The following is a 20,811-nucleotide window of genomic DNA, read 5'->3' on the forward strand; positions in this document are numbered from 1 at the left end:
GGTAGTAATATTAACGGTAGTGGTAGTGCTGGTTGTGGTAATGAAGGAAGTTATGGTAGTCATGGAGATGGTGGTGGTAGGAAAGGTGGTGAGGGTATTGGATTGCATTCGGGCCATGACAATAACATTTTAAAAATCCTACTGCAGTAAAGAAAATTAAAAAAATGGTTTGATTTCCATATACAAGGTGTGTACGAAGAAAATAGAATGTGTGTTTATTGAGGGTATTTTTTCATATACAATGCAAGTACTCTATGGGAGGCAAACTGATACACCAAACAACCAATTGCCTGAGGTGAGAGAATAATGCTTCACTTGGTGGATCCAAAAGACTCTTTATGCATATTTTATAGAATTGGTGTAAATACAACTGTAGGAATCTGCGATGTCAAGCAGGCCTGAAAAGGAAGACGTCCAAACTAGAACCAGATAAAAGTAGTTATAAAATCAAGATAAAAAGTCCCATATAAAGGAGATTTTTGTAGGAAATAAACTCAATTTCGAAGATGAAAAGTGTATCTTACCAAACTGCGAAAGATCCATAGCCCATTGCCATCTCATTCTGCGACCACAACAGTAAATTAGACGAACATGAGAATACAGTTCAGTGCACCTCAAAGAACTGCTCCCAAAATGAATGCAGTTAGACGTTCAAACCACTCATTCACCCGGCCCACAGATACACACTTCGACAAATTCTAACATACAATGCCGGCCTTCTGCGTATTAGGCATTCGCCTTGTAGCTCAATAAAGCTATGGTTTTTTTCCCGTTTTTTTTTTATCGTCATATTGCGAATTTCTATGTGTATGGAGTTTCGGGTTTCTGCCTCTGATTAACTTTGCCGTAGCTGCCCTTTAATTTCTCGTGTTTGGGGGGATACCATCTTTTCGGAGATTTCAGAGGAGTACCCTTAAGCCATTACATAGTAACAGATCTGGTTTTGGGATTACGATGGGAGCTAGCCACCTTGGCTACTCGACAAGTATTATACTCGTCCACCAGATGTTGTTTCGCATTAATCATAGGACCGTGTGTACCAACCCTCTATTGGAGCCTAGGTGGTTTTCCAAGATTTCCCAAAATTTAAATCTCTTAGAGGTGTTTCCCTTTCTGTCTAGTTTGTTAACCCTTAGGACAGAGTTCATCCAGGCTCCATGTGTTGGAGGGGATGTGCTAACCCAGTTGATACAAATCTCCCTCCTTGCTAGTACAATTAGCACAAGCAGTAGGTTTTCTTGACATTTAGTTAATCTCCCTCCATCTCTTGTATCTTCAATCCCAAAAAGAGTTAGGGTTGTACTTACAGTTAGCTGTTTATGCATGATCATGCTCACGGTCTTACCAACTTCTTCCCAGTAATCTTCCAATGATGGACAGTTTTTAAACATGTGGACATCATCTGCTTTTTCTTCCCCACATTTCGGACATTTTTTTACGCCTGCGTTTTTAAATTTGGATAGTTTTTTCGGTGTCCAATATGCGCGGTGTATTGTATATAAGTGATTTCTTTTCAAAGCCGCTGACTTTAGAGTTGACCAGCATTTTCCTACAGATTTTTCCCATATGCAGTCCTAGTCGGCTATTTGTAGATCTTTCCCCCATATTTCGTCCTTGATCTGTGTATCTCCATTACCTGCAACTATAAGGGCCCAGTACCACTTTGCAACCTCTTTGCTAATGGGTGAGTTTTTAACCATTTCCTTTTCCAGTTTTTCATTTTCTTGCTTATTTTCAGGAATAGTTCTGGCCCAGCTTGTCATTTGATAGTATTTAAATTTGGAGATTGAATCGTTGGTAATACTTTGAAGTTCTTCCCAAGTAACCAGAGAGGCCTTCTGCGTATTAGACATTCGCCTTGTAGCTCAATAAAGCTATGTTGTATTAATGTGCTGCAGGCCAGCAGTGTGTACGGTTGAGCCAGTACCTGGTCTATATAGAGTAGCACATGGGCTGCAGTGTTGGCTGATTGCTCAGATTCAGAGTATGTGCAAATGTCTGCATGGTATGCTCTGCGGGGTTGGCAGATTGCAACATGGCTCGACTCAGTTTCAGCCAGGGGTTGCCTATGTTCATGTTTCGAAGGGAATAGGCCTGAAAGTTCTGTCTAGACTGTTTCACTTAGAGCAGGACCAAGACTGATTTAGTGAACTGTTCTTCGATTAAAGTGACAAAGTGGGCTAGAAATTATGGTCTAGCATGGGGCTGTGTGATTGCAAGTGGCCGAGATTAAGGGCGTTATTTAGATCTCGAAGGATGGAAGACTTCATCACAAACGTGACAGATATCCCGCCCGCTGTATTACGATCTCCGTAAGATATAATGGGATTGTAATATGGTGGACGTGATCTCTGTCACGTTTGTGACGGATTATTCCCCACCACCAAGATCTAAGTTAGGCCCTATGTCAAGCATTTATTACAGTACTCTGTCTTTTTTTGCAGTAGATGCCTTGAGTACGAATGGGACACTCATATATATTTGATGATCTGTTCCTTGTTTGGCATCAGTTAGACAGTGCTGGGTCGATGCAAGAATTAGATACAAAAGGACTAAAGCCTGGTGGCCTAGGGTTGAACTAACATATGGATAGGTTGTCTGGTGGGGAAATGACCCCTAATGACCACAAGCTTTAGATGCAAGCAAGCAGATTGTGTATGTGAGGAGTATCAGGGAGTCTGGATTCACAGTGATGGTGCTATGTGGGCTGGACCCGCTTAGATGCTGAGCCCTGGAAAATGGATGGCATTTAGCGTAGTGATTCTGGTAAAGATCTGGGAAATGTCTAAGTATTCAGGCAAAGGGGAGTTTCTTTCAGCTTAGGGAATTTGTCTTAAAATGTTAAAAAGGTTCTTTGATGAGGCATAATTTAGTTAGAATTATGAGTAGCAGTAGTAGGTGACCTCACATCATTTACCATTTACTAAAGATGCCAGGAGGACCTGCTTGAGTTCCAGTGACATGATGAGTGGCCCTTGACCACTGGGCATTCTCGAGAAGTGGGAAGAGCTGAGCTGAGCTGAAACAAAACCTCCTAAAGAGTCTATTGTTAGTGGTTAGTTCTCTTGTCCTGGAGCACCAGCTGTCGACCACTGATGCCTTTAGGTGTTTGATGAGGGGTAATGTCTTGAATCTCTTTATTTACTTTTTTTCAAGGATTCTACTTGTCAATGACTGCACATTCAAATGTTTAACTTTGCAGGCAACTATGGTGTCACCGCTATTGTTTTAAACAGAATCGCTAACTGCAGGTCTTTTATCTTTTTAGTTTACTCATTACTTTGAATGAGAAACGCCAAATATTCACGCAAGCGTCGCTACTTGCAGGTAAGACCAGTGTATTACTACACTGCTCTTTACTCGTACTGTTACGTTCGGTCAAAACTGAATATCAGTCGACTGCCTCTTTAAAATCAACTTATTGTTTTCCTTAGGTTTATTTAGGAATATCGCTGTCACTTGACAGGTAAGTTTAAGTCAAACAACACGATATCAAGTGTTTATGGTGTAAATCAGTCCATTAAAAACCTCGCACGTATTTGTTTACATCTAGAAATAATCGCCACTACTGGAAACGAAATCTGATATACTTATATTTCCGAAAATTCAATCATATCGAATCGGTAAGAAAATCTATAAATAAGGTTACTCGAACCCTATGTCTATAATTGCATTTGACTTCAGAACTCAATATATACTCCTGATATCTCTAACCAACTGTTAAAACCCCATTAACAACATTCATTTTATTCTTTAAAAAAATCAGATACATAATTGATTGTTTGTATAAAAAGTAAAAATGATAACGAAATACTTGCATCGTATAATATGTTTCCTTTCTTTGACTTTTTTTCAGAACCCCTGACGAAGGGGCATTTAGCCCCGAAATGCATTGGGTCATTTACTTTTGATTGAAATTGTGGTTGTAAAAAGTTTTATTTTCTTGTATTGCCCATGCTTGAAAATGTATAATGCAAATGATTATTCACGCTTTAATGCATAAAAATATTCTGAGAAACAGAATTAAAATATTGAAAAAAGGAATACTGCTTTTTTGAAGTTGCATGTTAGTGTCCCAGCAGCCAACAGGGGCTGGGCCACTTTCTAATTCTGTATCATAGGGTAGGCTTTTGGTTCCCGATCTCGGACTTTTGTCTGGAGCACTCTGAAAGATCACTGTAGAGAAAATAACTGGGGCCGAGGAGCTTCAGGTCTGGTGAGGCCATTGGTGTAGAACGGAATTTGTTGTAATTGAAAAATAAATCATTGAACAGTTCCATGCAATATGGACCGGTATTGAATTACAAAGAAATGTGTAAGTTACAGTCTAGGCAGGTAGGCAATATAATACAGATAATCATAGCAGGACAACAAAAAGAAAGATTCTAGAGGAATTTACATATTGCACATCCACCACCAACTCCGGTTGTTAATTGGCACTACTTGTATTGAATTTTACACCCATTACGCCAAACATACCATCCCTGTTCTCCCCGGAAACCAACAATCATTTCAGAGCACTACAACAAGGAAGGAGGACGGAGATGTTAATGCTAGTTACCCCACGCCCGTAGGGACTATGCCTTGTTCTACCTGTGTAGCAGGTTCCGAGCGCTGAGTGGCCAAATATTCACTAAATGGAGCCCATATGTCTTTGGGTCTGGAAGAGGGAGGGGTAGTTGCAGCATACAATTCACTTTTCATGGAACATGAGGCTAAACTATTCAGACAGCCCTTCACCAATGGCGCACGTTTCCCACCTCAGTAAATGGCAATTTCCCTTTTAGCTAGCAACAGGCTGATGGTGGCAACCTACGAATTTTGGGAGGAAACTGCTACATACCCCAGTAAGGCAATTTCAGGTAATGGCACCATCGGGACATTCACCATGCTACTTATAGTGTCATGAATTTGAACCCAGAATGCATGTATACTCGGGCAGGTCCATGCTAGATGGGCGAAATCAGCGTCGGGGCTTTGCATTTCGGACAGTGATGGGAACTAGACGGGTCAATTCTGTGTATTCTAGCGGGAGTAATGTATATTCTACGCAGAAATTTGAAGTGCATCAATTTGTGGCGGCTATTAATAGAAACATTTCTGGTAACTGAGCAGCAGTAGGACCATTGCTCATCTGTGATTTGAGTACCAATATCTGCCTCCCATGCAGTGCGAAGTCTATCATCGTTGACCGGGACAATTGCCGCACATGCTTTGTAAAGGTTGGATATCAGGTGTGTTCCTCGCTCACTTTCTATTACCAAAGTTAGTGGAGTGAATGACGGAGGTTCAAGCGGAAAGTCAGGGGCTACGGTACGTAACATAGAGTGCAATCTCATGAGAATAAATTTGTCCATGAACGTAGTGTCCGGGACTCTGGACACATCAGCGGGGTCGAATATGTGGCCCTCAGGAAATAAATCTCCCATTTTGACGATGTTGAATTTAGCACATGTACGTTGTACAAGAGTTTCACCCATGATGGGAAGCCATTTTGAATTCAGGAGAGGAAGTGCGTAGGAATAAAGGATAGGGGTGAGAGTGAGACACCTCAGTTTCTCCCATGCCCAACTGGTTGTGGATGCCGTTTGGATGTCTTTAGGGTCTCTAGGAAAACCTATAGGCAAGATTGATGCTAATGAATCCGGAAGGACCAGATCCGCTTCAGGCCGTAAATAAGGAATTCCGGCATCTAGGTGGTACCATGCCTGTGTAAAGCTGCACTGAGCCACCAGATAATACAACTGCATATCTGGGACACCAGATCCCCCTCTATCACAGGGCAATGTCGTGGTTTGCCAGCTTACCCGGGCACCCCTGTTGCCCCAAACCAATTGAATTAAATGGGAGCGTAGGGTCAAGAAGAAACTAGGTAGGAGAATTTGAATGTTATGAAATGAATACAAAAATTTAGGGAGGACGACCATTTTGATGAGGGCCACTCTGCCCGCCAGAGACAGTGGAGGACAAAGCCACTTGTCAACTTGTGCTTCCAGGGCAGAAATAGCTTGCCCATTATTTAGTCTGATGATGTCTTCAGAGTCCAAATGTATATGAATGCCCAAATATTTAGCAGAACCTGTGCACCACTCCAATGGGAACTCCAAATTGCACTCAACTCTACCTGTTGTGAGAGGAAAAATCACCGACTTGCGCCAATTGATGCCCAGCCCAGAGTATGTACCAAATCGTAGAATTTCTCTGAGAATTTCTCTGAGGAGAGGGTCAAGATTAGTATGTGGGTCCCGAACGTATAGGATTGTGTCGTCCGCATATAGCGATACCAAAAGCGGGCCTGTATTGAACTGTAGTCCCCGATGCAGATGTTTTTCTTGAAAATGACGCATTAAGGGGTCCATAGCCAGAATAAATAACAGTGGTGACAGCGGCCAGCCCTGCCTTGTACCCCGAGAAAGTGTGAAGGGAGTAGACAGTGCTCCGTTTTGTCTTAGCCTGGCAGTCGGTTGACTATACAGTAGCGCCGTCGTGGCTACGAAGCCCACCGGCATCCCCATACGTTGCATAATGGATATTATGAAAGGCCATTCTAAAGAGTCAAACGCTTTTTCGGTATTCAAGAGGACCACGGTAGCTGGGATTTCAGGGCTTATTCTGTGAAGAGTATTGAATAAAGTACGTAAATTGAAGGCAGTCGAGTGATGGGGGACGAAGCCAGATTGCGCCGGTGAGATTATGGACTCCATCAGTAGGGAAAGTCTGGTGGAGAGAGCCTTAGCCAATAAATTGAAAAATGAATCCTTAATGATTGTTTTTGAATCACTCCTACACCACTCTCTGGCTTAAAGATCAATGATGAGTCTGCAACATGATTCTAAGTATTTATGTTTTAAATTACCTTATTTTCTTTTTCTTAGAGTTTGACCTGGTGAAATCAAAGCTCAAAACTTCAAGCAGAACTAAGTTGAATAAGTGATCAAACCAGCTAAACCTGAGGGTTGTGAAGATGTAGCATCTATTCTCTTTGCATGTTCAATATGAAAGGGATTGACTCTCACAAGACATTTGGCAGAACTCCCATGCCTAGAGGCACAAGCAACATTTTTAAAGTTGCACAGCCTGGGCTGTAGTAGGGGCTTGGCAGGCAGTTCTGCGAAATAACAATTTGAATGTTGTGTTTTTAAGAGCCTGAAACAGAAACACACCTGCTTTTGCACCTGTGAACACTGCTGCAGTTAGCCCAGACACTCTCAAACCCATCATTTTACCAGGATGACATAATGAGTGGTGAGGAAGCGTCACATGGTTAACAATTCCCAAGGACAGTGACATCTGCATTAATGTAATATCTTTAAAATAACATAGAGATTTATTGTGCTAGTGATTAACAATAATATAATCTCATGATTATGTACAGTTTGTATTATTTCCCAAACTATGCGGATCATTAGGATGGTAGAAGGACCGCCACCACCAGTCGTGCAGTGGCGGTCCTTCCGTACGCCGACCTCGCGTTTCCCCCGCCAAATTAGGAAGGCGGAGGAATCTCACTGCGACCGTGGCGATCGCAAAGACCGTCCGTCACAGAACCGCCACAGGCAATCCTTAGGATTGCCTGGCAGAGTGGTCCTCACCAGTAATATGGCGGCGGTGCCTAGCAGGCACCTTCCGCCAAATCATGATGATGTCTGGAGACAGCCTTTCCACGGTGGTGGAACCGCCATGGAAAGGCTGGCAGGGATTGTCTTTGGGGGCCCGTTGTGGGCCCCTATTGTGTTGGGGGAGGCAAGGGTGCATGTGTGGAGTACCTTTGATACCCCCCTACAGTTCACAGCACTACGTGACAGGCACCATGTGGTGCCTGCCATGTAGTGCTGTGAAATTCGCAACATGGCATATTGACATCGCAGCGGGTGCTGCATTCAGCAGCACCCGCCACAATGTTAAAGTTCAGAATGCGTCCGCCATGGTGGCCGTCGTATCCTGATTTGTGGTGTGGGACTGCCGCATGTATGGCGGACAGTCCCGGTTTCGCCATCCTATTGAGCCCCTATGATTGGCATAGTTAGAATTGACCAAATTAGTAAATAAGTTGATTAATATACATGCAGGGAAAGGATATCATTATTATAGATGGATAAGCAAATAATTCAAACAGATTGTTTAGATTTTTTGAAGAGCACGCCCCTCCCCTACAGCTACACTTGCCGTCTTTGTATCCAAGACCGCAAAGATTATGGTGGCAATAATGTATGACACACAAGATTCTCTCTAAGGAATCCCATCCATATATTGTATTGCTGGATCTGTCAGTGAAGTTCAGTCCGATGAATCATGACAAACTACTGAACATCATCTTGTGGAGAATGGGGATAGTTGCCAAAGTCCTACATTTGTGCCAGACCTTCATCAAATTAGGATCCCAATTTATAAAAATAATGTAGTCTTAAGGATCTGCAACATTACCTCTAAATTGAGGTGTGATACAGCGATGTATTCCCTTCACTTGCATACTTAGCTTCTACACCCATCTGCAAGGAAACAACATTAGTATTCACCAAGAAGCCAAACATTACACCCTGTGTATCACAAAGGCTCCAAACTATCAGGTATCCTATGCCTAAAAGCTTCTGCGTGAAACTGAATCCAAGTAAAACAAGGATTCTACCTCAATACCTCAAACGATTCTTCTTCAATACATTTATGGCTATAAATGCTAACTCTGGTTAGTACCTCTTGTTTAAAGACCCCTATTGTCTTGGTGCTAGGCATAAGCATTGATCAAAACATGACTTTGATTTCACATATTTCCAAATGTACTTACATTCCGTCATTCTAACTACCTACACAGTGGAATGCACTTCTAGTGGGCATCCAGAAATCGACATAGGCCCCCCTCAAAACCATTCAACATATGACCTTCCACAAGCACGAAGAAGTCAGACCATATCCCCTTTCCCTCAAGTAACCCTACTGGCTTCCACTTGAAGCATGAATCACCTTTACAATGGCATGTATCTTCCACAAAACTCTTCAAATCAATGCACCCACTTAGAATAAACCAGAGGAGGTGAAAGACATACATGAAGAAAATCCTGCTTACCTACTTCCAGAAATATCACAAATCAGCAGCCCAAAAAGTTGAATTTTGTAACAAAAACTGAGCATGGGATTTGACAAATGGCAGCCACCCAGACTAAATTCTGAACGCACATTGTGCTTTGAAAAAACTAAAAAAGTGAAGTATTGAATGCTTGAATTAATCTCAGTCATGGGTAAAATTACTCTGACTGCATTCCAAACCATTGTTGTTTGTCCACCACACCACTCCAGACTGGAACCAGGCAAATGCAAATCAGGCTTTGTTCAGGAATATAAAAGGTCAATGAGGTGGAAACAAGCACATGTTGGTCTCTCCATGCCTAACTTTATCCGGAGGGATAGGGAAAATCTATTCGATCATTTGACTGTTGATTCCTGAAATAAGGTCCATTCGGATGAATTTGGTGGCAAATGGGAACGTGTTTGTTGGTTTAATTCTTTTGCTTTTGTTGCAAATAAAGAGGGAACCTTTGAAACCGTAAGAAAATGTATTGCAGGTCAACACTTGCATGTAATGTCATAAAGTATCTTTGAAAAGTAGAGGCCATAAACACACTTCAAATAGGCTGTTTACATCAAGTTGGTATAAGGGAGCAAATCAACATGAACATGAGAGGATTAATAAGCTTGACAAAATCAACTAGCCTTTCTTTTGCGCCATCAATTTTCACAAAATTGTGAAAAGTACAAACTTTTATTTAATGCTCTGGAATTTAGAAGTTACCGATTGCAAGTTCATATTGGACCTAGAAAGGTCGGCGGTTCCAGATAGTGATCCACAAATAAACTTATACTTGTTTTTTAACCTTCTATGTTTATTTACATTTTAATATTATGAATTCTAGAAATTGTAAATTTACATTTGAGATTTGAAAATTTACATATGATGGAGATTTGGCTCAAACCCAAGACCACGAGTCAAATCAAAAAAACGATGAGAATTTTTTATTTTGGCCCGCAGTGTGAAATAATTGTTATATTTGCTTAAAATTCTACCAACACGTTTGCATTTTTGCATACTAGCAAGCATTTTAAATGTGCGGCCATCTTGTATTTTGGTGGTGTACATTGCCCATTCAGAAGACTAGGCTCGTTTTGAAGTTGGCCTAGACAATCAAGAAACTGCAGATTTAGTGATCAGCTTTCTACCGTCCCCCCCTGTATCCAGGTTTCCATGTGTTCCCACATTCTTCCCACAAAGAAGTACTAGGCCTCTCTGCTCGTTAGCACCTATCTTGTACCACGTTTTCTAGCTGCCGCTGGCCTTATTATAGAAAAAGTATGAAAGAAAGTTGAGATTAAAGTGCATTTTACATTGTATGCTCCAATGGCTCAGACAGGGAAGCACTGGTCCGTAAATATTGTGAATTCACACATAGAATATTTTTGCTGCCTGCTATCTTTTTGCATTAAGCATGTATTAGACTTCAGTTGGCTTCTCAGAGTGGTCTTTTTCTTTCTCAGCATTAATGAACATAATTTCTGCTAGATTAATGACTGCTTTAGTATTTTTACGTTTTTCTTTATGGAGAACTACTATCATAGATTTATTTTCTTCACACAGTTATTACTGGGTAACCAGTTTACTTCGTTTGCTAAAGTAATGCTAAAGAATTACAAAGAAAAAAAGCCATAAACAAATCTAAAAGCTCTAACTCAAACGCAGGAACATTAACTAATTCTCCCACAGTCACAGTATACAGAAAGCCTGTGCGGTTTCCTTTTAGTATAATGACTCCACCTTCTGAGTTGTTTTCTGTGAGTAATGTTGAGAGGTCCCCTCTGAGGTCGTTACGGATAATAACGGCAGCTTTCGGCCCTGCGTGTTGCCTTCCCTGGACACTTAAGTAGCTGGCTATGAGATTGTTGGTAACCGAGCAAATGAAAGGCGTTTGTGCACAGCCCTGGGAGTTGTCACAAACACACCTCTCCTCCCCCCAGCCTACCTCTCCCGACACCACACCCTCTCACACCACCGTGTTGATATGCAGGTAGAGGAGAGAAGCACTGAAGTGAAGCTTTCCAAACTGGGCAAACTGGTTTTGACGGTCCCGGGACAGTGTCAGAGTGGGTAAAAGAGGAACAAGATGTGGCGTGGTGCAGCCTTGCTTCTGCAAGATTAAAAGAAGTCGCACAGGCAATGACTCGTAACGTTTTTGTCACGAAATGAACTAAACAAAATAGAAAATACATCTCAGTCGCTAGATTTAAAACACGGACTTCATGCAAGTATTTATTTATTTGATCGTTTTTTATAGCGCAAACTTGACGGGTATCAGAGCGCTTTATAAATTTGCAGAGAGCAGCACAGTGATAGAAACAAAGTCATATATGAAGAAGAAAAATACAGGATATAGCACTTAGCACCCATAGAAGAGAGGGTGCGATTTACAATGTTCAAGAGCAGAGGGGATAACTCAATAAAAGCCAAAAAACGTGTGTCTGGTCACAGAAAGCAAGCTAGACGCAGCTGGGACATCGGACTGCCGAAAGGCTTATTTTTTGTTGGGACTGTAGCTCCAGCAAGAGACTTACAATGACAGTCAAATGGTCGGGTTAGGCCCCTAATAAAGTGCCGTGGCCAGGGGAGGGGTTGAAGCAGCGCGAGGGGGCAGGGATGCGAGGAGGAAGTCCTGGGAGGGGGGAGCCCGGGCGGGGCCGCATCTCTACCAAGTTAGCCGAGGGGACTGGTGGGGGTGGAGAAGGGGGTTGCTGAGGCCAGAGTACGGAGAGCGATGCGGGGGTGATAGTTTGTTTGTTGGTTTTGGTAGCGCGGACTTTGCAGTGGGTTGGCGGGGCGCGTCTCGATGGGAGCATTAAGGATGCGTGAGGAGAAAATTATAGGTGAAGGAAGGCAACGTTGAGTTGCGTGAATGAATAGTGACAATGGTGAGCAGCAAAAATACATGAAGTAGCAATCGGTACATTATAGGAGGAAAAGTGATATGTGTGCAGGTTTCAGAAGCGTACAAAGTGCAGGTAGAGGTACAATACTGCAATAAATGGCAGACACTTCAGAACAAAAATAGTGTAAATGAAATGGGCACCGCAATAAATTAAAACTAGTCAGTCACAACACGGGTAAAGTGTGGGCTGTAGTATTTCGCAACAGATTCGGGGAATGGAATTCACGGAACGTGTCACACAAAGATGCGCGATTATAGTAGGCTGGGTTGTGACTCGTACGAGTGGTATTGTACAGGGTCTGCGTTCACTCGAACAGAAAGAACGCTGCGGTCTTAAAGGTCTGATGCCTCGTGGTAGAGGAACAGTGGGGTCTCCTCTCACTTAGTGAGGTCTTGAATGTGTTTTAAAGTGGGCGGCAGAGCTCTTTAAGACTACCAATTTTCGCAGAAATCTTGCAATCTCATAGTCCTGTTTCACCCGTTTCAGACGTCGAGAGTGTGAACATGTTTAGAAATAAGCCTCCGCGCTGAAAGTAGAAACAAGGTCACAGCAAGATTAAGGGATTTGTCCAAAATCACGGGATGTTCAGCCAACGCTAGGACTCAGCTAGCGGCAGGCAGGCAGGGGAGGAGGGGGGAGGAGAGTAGGGGAGGCACGGCCTAGCGGCCGTGCAATCAAGTAGTGAGGGGGCGGAGCTGGGGGAGGCTGTGGAAGAGAGTAGGCAAGGCGACACGGCGGGAGGGGGCGGAGCGGGTAAACAAAGACGGACATGCACGCGCCCGTGACTTTTAAGGTCAATGCGCATGCGCATAAGCTTAATGCGCATGCGCATTGACCTTAAAAGTCACGGGCACTGCAAGGAATCGCCACGATTCCTTGCAGTGTGGATAAAGAGTGGATAACTCGCAATACTCTCGCCTTGCTCGATGCGCATGCGCATCGACAGGCGAGACCTAAAAATGAAACGCTTCAGTTCAATATTTTAAGAGTGGCCAGTGGTTCATGGGACCACTGCCTGTTCTTAAAATAGATTCTCGCTACCAATCACAAAGGGGTAGGGGTCTCAAGGGGCCCCCTTCCCGTTTGTGAGTGGCTTGAAGTAGGCAGTAAACTGTAATGAGGTAGCAAAACACTCGTACATGGCTTTGTAACTCGCTATTAGGAAGGGACGCCCTTGGCACGCCCCTTCCTAATGGCAACTCACAAACCCTATTTTAGAAGTCAGTAACAGGTTATCGACTTGCAAAATTGGATTAATACTTGTTACAACCCTTTTTAGTGATCGCAAATGGCCCAAATCTCCATTTGCGATTACTAAAAACATTCGTACATGTGGCCCTTGGTTGCTACCACCTGAACTAGCATGTGGCTGAAAGAGCCACGGGTGTTATTTATGTGATGTCATGAAGGTAGGCCTTCTAGTACCCATCCAGAGAGTTTTTTTGCATAGGGAAAACATTTTAGTGGCTTGAACCAAAAAGCCACCATTGAGTATCAGTAGAATGTAATGATTTACTACTGTCGTTGGAATAAGTAATAGGATTCAGAATTTTGCATTGTCTGACAGGGGCCAGAAGCAGCGTAGAGCACAGTTGTAGCTGGATTTCTGAGCTGACTGCAGGCAGCGTTTGCCTTTTCCTTTGTGGTACCCTATGCTTGTCTTGAGGATGACATCCATTCTGACTAATTCTGAAGATGTAACCACATGGCTTTAATTGGATTTGTCTGCAGCCTTCGACAGGGACTTCAGGTCCATCCTGGTAGATCATCTATATCTGTCTTTGTCTTAAGCATTCAAAGGCCAGGTTGGTCGTAATGGTAGGTGATGTTCCATGAGGGAATAACAGGCTAGTTTTTAAGGGCAAACTAGCAAGTCACCAGTTGAGGTAAGTGAAAATAGGTGTAGCAAAATGGAAGATGAAGTACTTAAGGCATGACTTCAGGAATCGCAATAGGTACCAAGGTGGTGTGGCTAGTAAGATACTGTGTTATAATAGAACTTCATGCTTGCTGCATGGATGATGTCAAAATGTCATGTCAGCCTGTAACCCCTTCATTTTTAGGTCGAGCCTCGACAGTGCATGCGCTGCTCTGCAAAGCATGCTGTATTAGAGTATAGACTTGAAGCCTTGCCCACTCTCTGCCCATATTTGCCATTGGCTTGTGTCATTGTCCTTAGTAAATGCTGGCTTCTGATTCGTTAATAGGCTTGTTAGTCCCTCTTTAAAACTGCCTTGTAATCATTTGTAACCTCCCATGAGGACTGAACCTTTTACATCTGTTGTTATCCGGTATGCCTTATTTAGTCTGAAAGCACTTTTTTCTTTAATGAGTTCCTCCAACTGTAGGCACAACATGCTTTTCTGCAGCATTCAGTACACCATCCATGCTTTCACTGTCCAAGGGGCCCGGTATAATGGCTGCTGCTTCTTTGAAATGAAATAGGTCTAGCATTTACAAGAGTTTGAGCTTTTGGCATTGTAAATGACAATGCCTTTTATTTATGTGTTCATTATCAAAACAGATAAATAAGTCATTGTCATTTACAATGCCAATAGCTTAAACTCTTGCAAATGCGAGACCTATTGCAGTGCAAATGCTTGTTCATAATTCCTGAGGCACATTGCAGTACTCTTCTGTCTGTCCTTCAGTGAACTCCCTACCTTTCTTTGTTTGGCAGGAAACTTAACCCCTTCGCCGTGGGGCTAATTTCCCCGCGGTGCTGAGGGGACGGGGGCCGCGCGCAACATTGCGGTGCTCGTGACGAGCTCAGCTCATCACGCTGCACGGTGGCGCTGTGCTCATGACAAGCTCGGCTCGTCAGGACCAAACCCGTTTCCATGGAACGCTCAGCACAGCAGGGGAATTATCCCCGGGTGGGCGTTCCACGGCGGTCATGACGAGCTCAGCTCGTTATGAGCACTCAATGGGTTAAAATGTGCCAGTTTACATTTTTATTTATTTATTTTTATTTTTATTCATTTAAAGGTTTTATATAGCGCTGGCTAGACCCGGAGGTATCAGAGCGCTTTACTTGATCATCAGATCATAGTTACAGGTTACATTGTTACAAAGGTTATACAATTATTAGAGCATGGCAACATTTTACTTGTAAAGTTGAGAAAAACAATAAGCACACATATGTAAGGGGAAAAGCAGGCAAGGGGAGAGATTCAGGGGAGGGGTAATGAGGGGGGAAAGAGAAGAGAAGGGTGCCCCCTCTCTATACTGCTCAGCTCTGAAACAATCAGGCACTTTGAAGCCAGGCCAACAGTGCTACCGGCCGAAAGCACTTTGACATCTCTTTAGGAGTAGCAAGCACTATATAAATGCAAACCCTTCCCTCTCCTATCCTTTTTCAAACCAAATACCAATCTCACCTGTCCACCACTCAAATTAATTTAACATCTCCCTATACTAATTCACCACTAATCCTTTTTGGGTTCCGGAGTAGGGTGCTACTCCCCGAAAAAGGGATTCAACGCCTCGTCAGGGGTAGTAAGCGCTATATAAATGCAATTAAAATTACAATACATGCATGAATGTTACTGACATAGCCTACTGCCGGTGAAAACGCAAATGTATGCTGCACACAAATGAGGGTGTATAATTTGTGGAGCAGAAAAAGGGAATGGGACAAGAAGGAAGTGGAATTAATCAACAAAGTGAAGAAGGCGGCCGAAAAGAGTCTATAATGGAGGTGAGAAACCAGGGTGAGGGTGGGAGAGGCTCCCTTACAGGGAGAGGAAGAGATGCATCGAGAACTCTTCACGGGTGGTCATGTGGAAAGTTACACGGTCAAGTTTTTTCAGCGCCTTCCAGAGAAGGTCTAAAGCCTGGAAAATTAAGCATGTATTCCAGATTCTAGGTGCATAGCGGGAGAAAGCCTGGCACCAAGCCTTTTTGTTCCTGAATTTCCTGACCTCCAGACTACACTGTTGTATAACAGAGTCACTGATAAATGAACCAAAGAGTCACTGCGCGTGCTGCCTGAAGCAACAAAGCAATGCATCAAATTGTTGAACTTAAGGAGGTCCTTGATTTTCTACATGAATGAGTCGCTATGTGAGAGGACAGATGATTGTAGTGTGTCGGCCAGGGGAGCAGCCAGAAAAAATAAATACCCCCACTTGGACCCACATCCAGAATAGCTGCATGAGCAAGCATGCCTGTTTCTCTATATAAAATATATCCTTTAATCTCTCCTATCTTTCCTCTTAGATCTACTAGCTCTCCCTCTCTTAATCATCCTTGTTTCCTCTCTGCCCGCTTTTCCCGTTTATCCCTTCTCTTCTGTCTGTTTCTTCCCAATGCACTAATTTCCCTCTTCCTTTTACCCTTACCTCTCTCTCTCTCCTCACTTTGCCTGTTTTCCTACTCAACCCCCTATTCTTTCTTCTTCCTTGGTCCTTTTGTCTTTCCCTCACTCACATCCACCCTTCTCTTTGTTGCTCTCCTAGTCTCTCATCCCTCTCCCAATTCCATTTCTCTCTCTCTCTCTTTTCTCCCCTCTAGCGCCTCTGCCTGTTTGTCCCTTAAGTCTCTCTTACTTCTTCTTTTGCCCGTCTTTCCCTCTCACCCCCGTCCCTTCTGAACAGTTGTTATAACAAGAATAAACTTGTCTTGCCCAGCGTGTCACTAGTTTGAACCAAAGCAATCCTTCATTTAAATAACCATTACCGCTCACTTGTGCCATTTGTTTTCCAAATGTGAAGTAAAAATTAAAGAAAGTTACAATACAGACTGAAACACTACACCTTTGATGTTCTTCCTTCCTAAGAACCAAGATTATAGTTATAAAAATGTATTGACAGAGCTTTTTGCATTGAGCTATATGAATTTCTTCTATACAAAAGGAAGTGATTTACATAATTTTGCCATCTTAAAAGTCTGGTAGGGACAGCAGTTTTACTTTTAACCCTTAGAAAGCACAGACATCTTTTGAGCATATGGGAAATGTAGGTTTGAGCACACAGCCCTGCCTTCCCACACCAATAAAACACCCCAGCAGCCGCATATGATTATAGGAGATGAGAGAGATAAAGGCATTTGCAGTGTTGCTCTCCTTTTACTTACAGCTTCGTATCAAAATACGACGGCCACCAATGTCGACTGGGCAGGGCCGGCTTTAGCGCTGGTGGCGCCTGATGCGACAATCCCTTTTGGCACCCCACGTCCCATGACCGCTTCCTCGGATTCTCTCCTTAACACCTGCAAAAGTGCACCTCATCTTTCCTATCATAAGATATTGCTAAACACAGCGCCCCCCAGAGGTCACCGCGCCCCCCTCCACATGTCAGCGCCCAGTGCGGCCGCACCAGTCGCACTGCCCTAACGCCGGCCCTACAACCGGGATCTTGCGGATTGGACTGCATCTCGCTGTTTCTACTGGATTGGACTGCATCTCGCTGCCTCTCTTGGGAGATTAAGAAGCTTTTGGAGGCCATCTGGAGGTTGAGTTCCTCAACAGGCAGGCACCCTAAAAGAGGAACTAACCTGAGGACTACAACCCGCATAATGCTGAGTCACTGTAACAAATGAACCAAGATGGAGCTAAATGTCCTTCTGACAAGTTCCACGCGGTTTGGTGCCCTGTGCTTTCGGGAGCCCCGCTCAAACTGCTAAAGCTGGAGCTGGCGACGCCACTGAGGCCGGCTTTAGAGCGGTGCGACCAGTGCGGCAGTGGTCGTATTGGGGGGCGCCAAAAAAAGATTGTCGTACTGGGTGCCACCAGCCCTAAAGCCGGCCCGGATTGTAGTTGGGTTTTACAGAGGGTACCTCCAGGCATGACAGCTGATTCATTTTCTGAATAGAGAGACATATACACGATGGCTTCTCACTAAAATATTGAGAAGCAACTAATGGACTCCTAAGGATCAAAGCAGTATACTTTATAGGTTCCTGGGTCAGCTCTCCTTGATGCCAGCAGCACAAGCATCATTCGCGTGCCATCCACCCTATGCCAAGTCACTCACAACCCCGCTATTCCTCCTCCATATTGATCCTCCACTTAGCTTGCTTTTTTTCAGGCTCTTAACCTGTTTTCTCCTTGTTATCCCCCACTTAACTTGCTTTCTTTTCAGGCTCTTAACCTGTTTTCTCCTTTTTATCCCCCACTTAACTTGCTTTCTTTTCAGGCTCTTAACCCTTTTCTCCTGGTTTTTCTCCTCATTTTTTCCCACCTAACTTACCTGCTTTCCAGGTTCCTAATCAGTCTACTCCTTGTTTTCCCCCACTTAGCTTGCTTTCTTTTCAGGCTCTTATCTCGTTTTATTCTTGTTTTTCCCCACTTAACTTGCTTTCTTTTCATGCTCCCAACCTGTTTTCTCCCCGTTTCTTCCCACGTAATTTGCTTTCTTTTAGACTCTTAACATGTTTGGTCCTCGTCTTTCCCCACTTAACTTGCTTCCTCTTCAGACTCTTAACCCGTTCTCTCCCTGTTTTACCCCACTTAACTTGCTTTCTTTTTAGGCTCTTAACCTGTTTTGTCCTCGTTTTTCACCCACTTAACTTGCTTCTTTTTCATGACCCTAACCAGTTTTTTCTTTTCCCTCTTTTACCCTCATAACCTGCCTCTGCTTCCCCCTGCTCCCCCTATCGCCTCAGACCCGCCCAAATCCCTCTCCCTCCTGCCTCCTGCAGACCCCGTCCACTGTCCCTCACACCTCAAGGGAACCTACTTAAAGGAGGCCGCAGAGCGACCCCATTGAGCAGGTACCCACCAGCAGGACAAGCTCGTGCCAACCACTGTATGCCAAGTCGCTCACAATCCCGTTCTTCCTCCCCCATATTGTTCTTTCAGGCTCAACAGTCAGAGGCACCCTCACCTACAGACTCCCAGGACCCTGCCCCGCCTTCTGTGAGGCCATTTCTGACTTCATCATCCCTCTGGCCATCAGCTCTAAAGACTTAATCTTCCTCAGGGCCCTCAACTTTCACCTGGACCACCACAATGATGCAACACAGTCAACCTCCTCAAGTGTATTGGGATCCTTTGCCTCTCACAATTAGTCACGACCCCATTCACAAGGTCAGACACACATTGGACCCCATATTCTCTGCCAGTGACAAAATCAGCTACAGTCACTCCACGGAAATCACCTGGTATGACCACTCGATCATTCACTTCTACAACACAGCCACCCCCATCATTCCTATCATTCCATCCAGCAACCCCCACAGGGCTGGATCAAAGTAAACGAAAACCTTTGGATCAACACCCTCAGCACATCCCCCACCCAGACGCCACCTCTGACCTTGAGGGGGCTGTCGAAAACTTCAACGCAATGATCACTGAACGCACCGACATAGTCATCCCCTTCAAACTCAACAAAGCAGGCATACCCCTCAAACACGCTAGCTGGTACACCCCACATCTCAAATCCTCCAAACGCCTCTGCAAACATCTTGAAAGGTTCTGGCACACCAGCAAAGCACACACCAACCGAGCTAACTTCCAACTAGCCCTCAAGAGATCCCACCAACTCCTGAAAAACACCAGGAAAAGCACCTTGACCACCCGCCTCGAAGCCAGCTCAAACCACAACAAGGAACTATTCTGCATTATCCAAGGATTCTCCAAACCCACAGCTACTGATCACACCATCACCCCCACCCAGGACATCTGTGAAACCCTCTCAGACTTCTTCTCTAGAAAGATTGCCATCATCTACAAATGTTTGACCCCCAACCTCCCATAGCAGACCTCAACAGATGCCTCAACCTAACCGACTCCAAGAAAATCACAATTACTAGGTGGGAACTACTCTCTACAAAGACCACCGCTGCCATCATTAACACCATCCACTCAGGATCACCCAGACATCCCTGACTCCTCCACATGGTCAACCTGGGGTACAGTACCATCAGCTAGGAACTCCACCACAATAATCAATTCAGCCATCACCTCTGCCTCCTTCCCAGAGGGATGAAAACACACGGAAGTCAAACAGCTCTCTAGAAACCCACCACAAAGAACTCAAAAACTACCCACCAATCTCCCTGCTACCATTCCCAGCAAACGTTCTGGAGAAAGCAATAAACCTCCAACTCACCAACCACCTAGAAAACAACAATCTCCTGGACCCCTCCCAAACTGGATTCCACGCAAATCACGGGTTGAAACCGCCTTCATCGCGGCCACCAATGACATCAGGGCTCTCCTAGACAGAGGAGAGACCACCGCCCTGATCCTCCTCAATCTCTCTGCAGCCTTCAACACCCTATCCCACTACACCCTACTACACAGACTCCACCAGATTGGGATCCAAGGGAAAGCCCTCGACTGGATTACATCCTTCCACATCAGAAGAACCCAGAGCATCCACATCCCACCCTACACCTTGGTCCCAAATAATATCATCTGTGGCCTTCCCCATGAGTCCTCTCTGTGCCCAAACCTGTTCAGCACCTACATGGCGCCATGGCCACCCTGCTCAGATCCTACTGCATGAACATCATCTCCTATGCTAACGATACTCAGCTCATTGTCTCCCTATTTTTGGACCCCACTAACAGCAAATCCAAATTCAACCGTTGCATGACCAGCTTTGAAATGGCGTGGCTCCTCTGATTTGTTCTGTAAAATGGTTCTAGAATAGAATTTTTGAGGTGCTACTCAGTGCTTTCTCAAGCCAGCTACTTTCTCTGTTGTGGGATTAACAAATTTGCACTACAGTAAAAAAAAAAAATGGGAATCTGTTAGTACATTTGTTCCAACCTGAGCCATATTTTTTTCACCAGATGTTCAGTTTTAAATCAATTGAGTTTAATGTATGAGTTAGAGAAAATAGTAGGAGGCCCCCTATTTGTGGTTGTGTAGGACCAGGGGGAATTGTAAAGAAG

This window comes from Lissotriton helveticus, chromosome 10 (assembly GCF_964261635.1).
Source record: "Lissotriton helveticus chromosome 10, aLisHel1.1, whole genome shotgun sequence".
Classification (NCBI taxonomy): Eukaryota; Metazoa; Chordata; class Amphibia; order Caudata; family Salamandridae; genus Lissotriton; species Lissotriton helveticus.